The sequence below is a fragment of the Physeter macrocephalus genome, chromosome 16 (assembly GCF_002837175.3).
Source record: "Physeter macrocephalus isolate SW-GA chromosome 16, ASM283717v5, whole genome shotgun sequence".
NCBI classification, from domain to species: domain Eukaryota; kingdom Metazoa; phylum Chordata; class Mammalia; order Artiodactyla; family Physeteridae; genus Physeter; species Physeter macrocephalus.
Window position 1 is genome coordinate 79,868,282 of NC_041229.1, and position 6,521 is coordinate 79,874,802.

Sequence of the window (6,521 nt, forward strand, 5' to 3'; positions counted from 1 at the left end):
CTAGAGCCCATGCTCCACAACAAGAGAAGCCACTGCAATGAGAAGCCTGCACACCACAACGAAGAGTAGCCGCCGCTCGCCACAACTAGAGAAAGCCCGCACGCAACAATGAAGACCCAACACAGCCAAAAATAAATAAAATAAATAAATCAAAAAAATAAAAGTAATATAGAAAAGTAATAAAAATTCATCATTAGAAAAATGGTTCACATCAAAAAAATCTTTATACATAAATAAATAAATAAATAAAATAACCCTCCACCCCCGACCTCCTCTCCCTCGTCACCCTGCCTTCTGGTCTTCATAGGGCATTTATCACTCTCTCTAATTATCTTGCTCACATATTTGTTATTGCTATTGTCCCCTCACCATAATTCAAGTTCCAAGAGAGTTCACATTCTGTCAAGTTTTGCATTGTGTCATCAGATTTTAGGCCCCTGGCAAATAATAGGCATTCAATAAATATTAAATAACTAAAATCACTCATTTCTTCAACAAATAGCTATTCAACAAATATTCATTGAAAGTGTATCAGGGTTCCGCCATAAAAAAAGAATGAAATAATGCCATTTGCAACAACATGGAGGGACCTAGAGATTGTCATACTAAGACAGAGAAAGACAAACATCATATGATATTACTTATATGTGAAATCTAAAAAAATGGTACAAATGAACTTACTTACAAAACAGAAATAGAGTCACAGATGTAGAAAACAAACTTATGGTTACCAGGGGGCAAGGAGTGGGGGGATAACTTGGGAGATTGGGATTGACACATACACACCACTATATATAAAATAGATTAATAAGAACCTACTGTATAGCACAGGGAACTCTACTCAGGACTCTGTAATTGCCTATATGGGAAAAGAATCTAAAAAAGACTGGATATATATGTACATATAACTGATTCATTCTGCTGCACAGCAGAAACTAACACAACATTGTACATCAAGCATACTCCAATAAACATTAATCTGAAAAAGTAAAAATAAAATAAGCATGACCTTAAATTAAAAAAAAAAAAATGTACCAGGGGCCAGGAATTGTGCCTATAAAGGAGAATTTCGTCCATTCATGAAAAATATCGTCCTGCCTTCCTACCGCTTCCTGCCTCCACCTCGTGGCCCAAAGAAAAGAAGCCCAAAGAGAGGGTGACCCTGTCACCATAGCCAACTGCAATCAGAGGCCGCCCTGGCAGCTGGCCAGACAGTGAAGGCTGTTTCCTGGGCCCAGCCTAGTAAATACTCAGCTGCAGGAAAAGCCACGGTCCAGTGAGCAATTAGAGAAAGAGGCCCAGGTGTCCCTGGAGGCGCTGGTTCCTATTGACAAGAACACACGGAGGCTGCCTAGGACACAGCCCTCCTCCTCGGCCTTGACTTTATCACAGCAAACACGCCTGACCACGAGCTTTCCTCCAGACACTTGCAGCTGGCTGGAAAACGAGCATGATGGTAAACACGTGTTGCCACACCTGTGACCAGACAAATCAGATCACCTGCCTCAGACCCACACAGAGGCTTGACTGCGAAATCAAGTTCTCTGAAGGTACGACTGGTTTGTTTTTGTAGTTTGTCAGGGATCTAAGGTTACTCAGGATGCCTCGGGGTCATGGGCAACAGAATATCTTTTATTTATTTGATTGTCCCCTGGTCATCAGCCTTGTTCTTGTCAAGGGGCCCAAACATTCTCATTCAAAGGCTGTATTTACAAACGAAGTGGGATGGCCATAAAACTGATGACCTTGCTGCTTCTGGAATCTCATAAAAAGTTTCCAAGCTGCTCCTCCCCAGAGCAAATAAGGGCGTTGCAGTTGCTGGTCCCCTGGCAGGGCTCCAGCTGCAGCTATTACATTCCTCCCTCATCAGCTTTCCTCTGAGGCTCCGAAGGCAGACACGCCTGGCCTGCATGTCAGGGTGCTTAACTCTGAAGGTGCTGCTGTGCTTGGAGCGCTCAAACCCAGAAGTGGGGGCAACAGAGAAAACAAAGGGGAGAAGGGAGGAAAGAGGCAACGTTGCCTGAGATGCTGTTATGTGCCAGGCACTGGGCAAAGACTTTTTCATTAATTCTCTTATCCAAGCTTTATCACTTATTCATAGGCTAGCCCTCCCTGGACGCTTTAACCCATACTGCTCATTTTGTTGGGGTCCCATGGATATGGCTCATTAAAATGTATCTATTTTCCAATGGCCTGTGCAGTAGACACAACCAGGTGATACTGATGAGGTCAATGAGAGGCAATGCACATGCATGTGGGTGGGGCTTCTGGGAATCTATTGTTTTACTGATAGACTCGTACTTAGTGGGCATGTGTGTGTTGTCCTTTTTCATGCCTCCCGAGGATGTGAAGCTTAGAGGAGCAGCACCCATCTTATGATCAAAAGGATAAACGATGGTAAAACAGAAAGAAGGAAAGAGCCTGGGTGTGAATGGCGAAATGGAGATGCTTCCTCAACCCCCATCTCCCTGTGTAAGACTTCTTGTTACCATGAGAAAATAGTCCCCTTCCTTGTGGTGGTAACAGACTTGCGAGTGGTCCTGGGGTTCCCATCTACTCCACTTGAACGCGGGTGGGACCTGGGACTTGCTTCTAACCAGTAGAATAGGGCAAAGGTTATGGGATGTCCCTCTGTGATTACATTAGGTTATATAAGGCTTCACCCTGTTAGCGGACTTGCTATAGTACTCTCCTTGCTAACTTAATAAAGTCAACAGCCATGTTGGAAAAGTCCACATGGCCAGGAACTATGGGTGGCTTCTAGGAACTACAGAAAACCTCTATAAACTGTGGGAGACTTCTACGAACTGTGAGTGAACTTTAGGAGCTAAATATGGCCTCCAGACAGCAAGAAGTCAGGACCCTCAGTCCTACAGCTGTAAGAAAATATATTCTGTCAACAACCTGAGTGAGCTTGGAAGTGGATTCTTCCCCAGACAAGCCCCCAGATGAGAATGCAGCCCAGCTGACACCTTCATTGCAGCCTGGTGAGACCCTGAACAGAGGATTCAGCCAAGCCATGCCAGACTCCTGATCCACAGAAACCGTGAGTTAATAAACGCGTGTTGTTTAGACCACTAAGTTTGTGACACATCGTTATGCAGCAATAAGTCACTAATACACTCCTTTACACTTCTCCTATCAGCTTTCTGTTATGTGCAGCCAAATTGATACAGTTGGGAGATACATAGATGAGCACCTAGGGAGACCTCCCAAAAGTATTGAGGGACAGGAATTGACTCTTAGAGAAAGTAGAAGAGCAGGGGTTGTTGGCAGATGAAGAAAAAGCCAGCGTCTTAGATTTTTCTCCAAAGAGAAGAGCTGAGTATTCTCATTCGAAAGGCTTTCAGCTGCTGACTATTTAGCTGCTTCCCAAAATATCATAGGTAATTAAGGACCAGAAAAAAGAATGTTTGTTAAATAACACTTTGGGGTAAGTCTTTGACTGAACTAAAGGCAGGAAAACAAACTATATATTCCTCTTTTTACAGTTTTGAGTTTTGTTGGAGATACTTCTGTAATCTGAAAATAGAAACACCAGCTGGCATCCCTTGAGCACTGACTATGTACAAAGTGCTGTGTCAAAGCCCTTCAAAAGGGTACAAAGCCCTTCACCTGGATTATCTCTTTAATGCTCAGAGCCATCCTACAAACTAGGGATGATTATTATTCCCACATGACAGAAATAAAAAAACTGAGATTCAGAGAGGTTAAGAGGCAGGTCAGTAGGCAGTCTGCCTTCATACCCAATGTATTTAAACACTATGCTATTCATTCAGCTGTAAAAGATGGAAAATAGAGAAAAACAGTAATAAGAAGGAGGAATCCCTTTGCCATACTTTGGACACCTGGGAACAAGCACAAGAAAATTTTTGATATATTTCCTAAAAACACAGAGATTAGATTACATATACAAATATGTATCCTGCTTCTTTGTTTTTTCAGTTAACATGCTCTAAGCAGTTCCTCAGGTTATGCAAAGCTTCTTGTGAGCACTGGCTCCCTTATATTCCATTATCTGGATGTGCTGTAATTTTCTAAGTCCTTCTCCTAATACAGCCAATTTGAGATGCTTTCCATTTAGAACTGTTGTATACACAGAAATTAGCATCTTTGTGCATAAAATTTTTCCACATTTTAGTTTAGGGTAGACTCCTCCAAGTGGTATGACCGAATCAGAGAAGATGAGTCCACTTAAGGTCACTGCCACTGGATGCCCAGCGGTACTAGCTCAAGATGCCACTGTGAGGCTTTGGAGACAAGAGAAGGGAGATGTATCTTTTGAGAAGGAATGATTCCTCCCTTGAACATTCCTGTGGGTTCATTTCTTTAAACCGAGGGGCTGCGTACCTTTAGAAGACCAGATTTTTACTGTCATCTGGAATGTAGTGCTTCTTCCAGAAGCTATAAAATTCGAGCCTGCTATTTGGTAAACTTCCCTGGTGTTTGTGTTTCATAAGTTGTCTCACAGCCGTAGCCTCAGCCCTTTTTCTATGTTCCTAAATAGACGCCAGGGCCTGCACACTGCCTTCTGGTGTGAGCAGACCCCTGCTATCTCCCAGCCTTCCCACTCTCCTTGGTACCCACCATATTTCCCATTTTCCCCAGATGCTCAAAAGAAGAAATATCTCTAACCCCAGAGACATAAAAATATACTTTGTTTTTGAGGTCAAATAACTGAAACATTTTTAAATTTTCAGTGTGGTGGCTAAATGACCCAGGAAAACCAGTTTTTCATCCCATCTGCTGCAGGTACATTTTGAACTGGGGTGATGGAGCCAAATATTGGAATGGAAAGGGACCTTTAGGCACCTAATAACGAAACTAGCTAACGTTTGCTGAACATGACTGTGTGCCAGCACTGGGCTAAGCCCTTTGCATAGATTGTTTCCTTTAACTTCAGCACAACCCTGTTGGGTAGACAGACTTATTGTCCACATTTTGCATTTGGGAAAATGGAGGGACAGAGAGGTAATAACTTTCCGAGGTCATAGAGCTATTCAGCACAGTTGTTCAAGCCAGAAGAGATCTTAGAGACCATTGAGATCTTTTGTTTTATTTTTTATTGGAGTATAGTTGATTTACAATGTTGTGTTAGTTTCTGGTGTACAGCAAAGTGATTCAGATAGATATATATTTCCATTATGGCTTATCACAGGATATTGAATATAGTTCCCTGTGCTATATAGTAGGACCTTGTTGTTTATCTATTTTATTTATAGTAGTTTGTATCTGCTACTCCGAAACTCCTAATTTATCCCTCCCCCACTCCTTTCCCTGAGTAATATTCCATTGTGTATATATATGTACCACATCTTCTTTATCCATTCACCTGTCGATAAACATTTAGGTTGCTTCCATATCTTGGCTACTGTAAATAGTGCTGCTATGAACATAGGGTGCATGTATCTTTTTGAGTTATAGTTTTGTCTGGGTATATGCCCAGAGGTGAGATTGCTGGATCGTATGGTAGGTCTATTTTTAGTTTTTTAAGGAACCGCCATACCGTTCTCCATAGTGGCTGTACCAATTTACATTCCCACCAACATTGTAGGAAGGTTCCCTTTTCTCCACACCCTCTCCAGCATTTAGTATTTGTAGACTTTTTAATGATGGCCATTCTCAATGGTATGAGGTGATACCTCATTATAGTTTTGATTGGCATTTCTCTAATAGTTAGCACTGTTGAGCATCTTTTCATGTGTCTATTGGCTATCTGTATGTCTTCTTTGGGAAAATGAGAGACCATTGGTATCCTTAACTCTGCCCTAGGGCTCCAGGGGACACTGTGTGGGCAAGGGCTGCTCAAGAAGGGAAAACCAGAGAGAAAGGCTCCTACCCCCCCCTCCACTTTTCTCCCCCTGACTTGTGGTCGGCAGAATAATGGCACCCCCAACGATGTCAACGTTCTAAGCCCCAGAACCTGTGAATATGTTGATTTACATGGCAAAAGGGAGTTTACGGGTATGATTAAGTTAAGGACCTTGAGATGGGGAGATTACCCAGGATTATTCACATGGGCCCAGTCTAATCACATAGGGCCTTGAAAGTGAAGAATCTTTCCCAGCTGTGGTCAGATGGAGCTGTGGCTATGGAAGGATGGTCAGAGAGAGGCCACGTTGCTAGCTTTGAAGATGGAGGAAGGGCCATGAGCCAAGAACCATCACCTCTCAAAGCTGGAAAAGACAAGGAGTTGGATGTTCCCCTGGAGCTTCCAGAAAGGAATGTAGCCCTGCCAACACCTTGATTTTTGCCCAGTGAGACCCCTCTGACTGCTAACCCACAGAACTGTTAAGATACTCAGTTCACGTTGTTTTAAGCCACTAACTTTGTGGTGATTTGTTATGACAGCCACAAAAACTTGGTGTGCATCTGCTTCAGCAAGAGCCCCTCCACCATTATGTTTTCAAAATCAGACTTCAGTGTGATATTTCTTTTGGGAAACAAAACAAAGGGGACAGGGCTTCCCTGGTGGCGCAGTGGTTGAGAGTCCGCCTGCCGATGCAGGGGACGCGGGTTCG

The 6,521-nt window shown here is 43.0% G+C and overlaps 1 long non-coding RNA gene across 1 annotated transcript in view; it reads left to right on the forward strand.

The window, feature by feature from the left end:
• The first annotated feature begins 1,621 nt into the window (after positions 1-1,621).
• Positions 1,622-6,521, forward strand: part of LOC129391384 (uncharacterized) — a 21,101-nt gene continuing 16,201 nt past the window's right edge. The window contains exon 1 of the long non-coding RNA XR_008615409.1: positions 1,622-3,046. This is a non-coding gene — a long non-coding RNA (uncharacterized lncRNA). The remainder of the gene's footprint in view (positions 3,047-6,521) is intronic.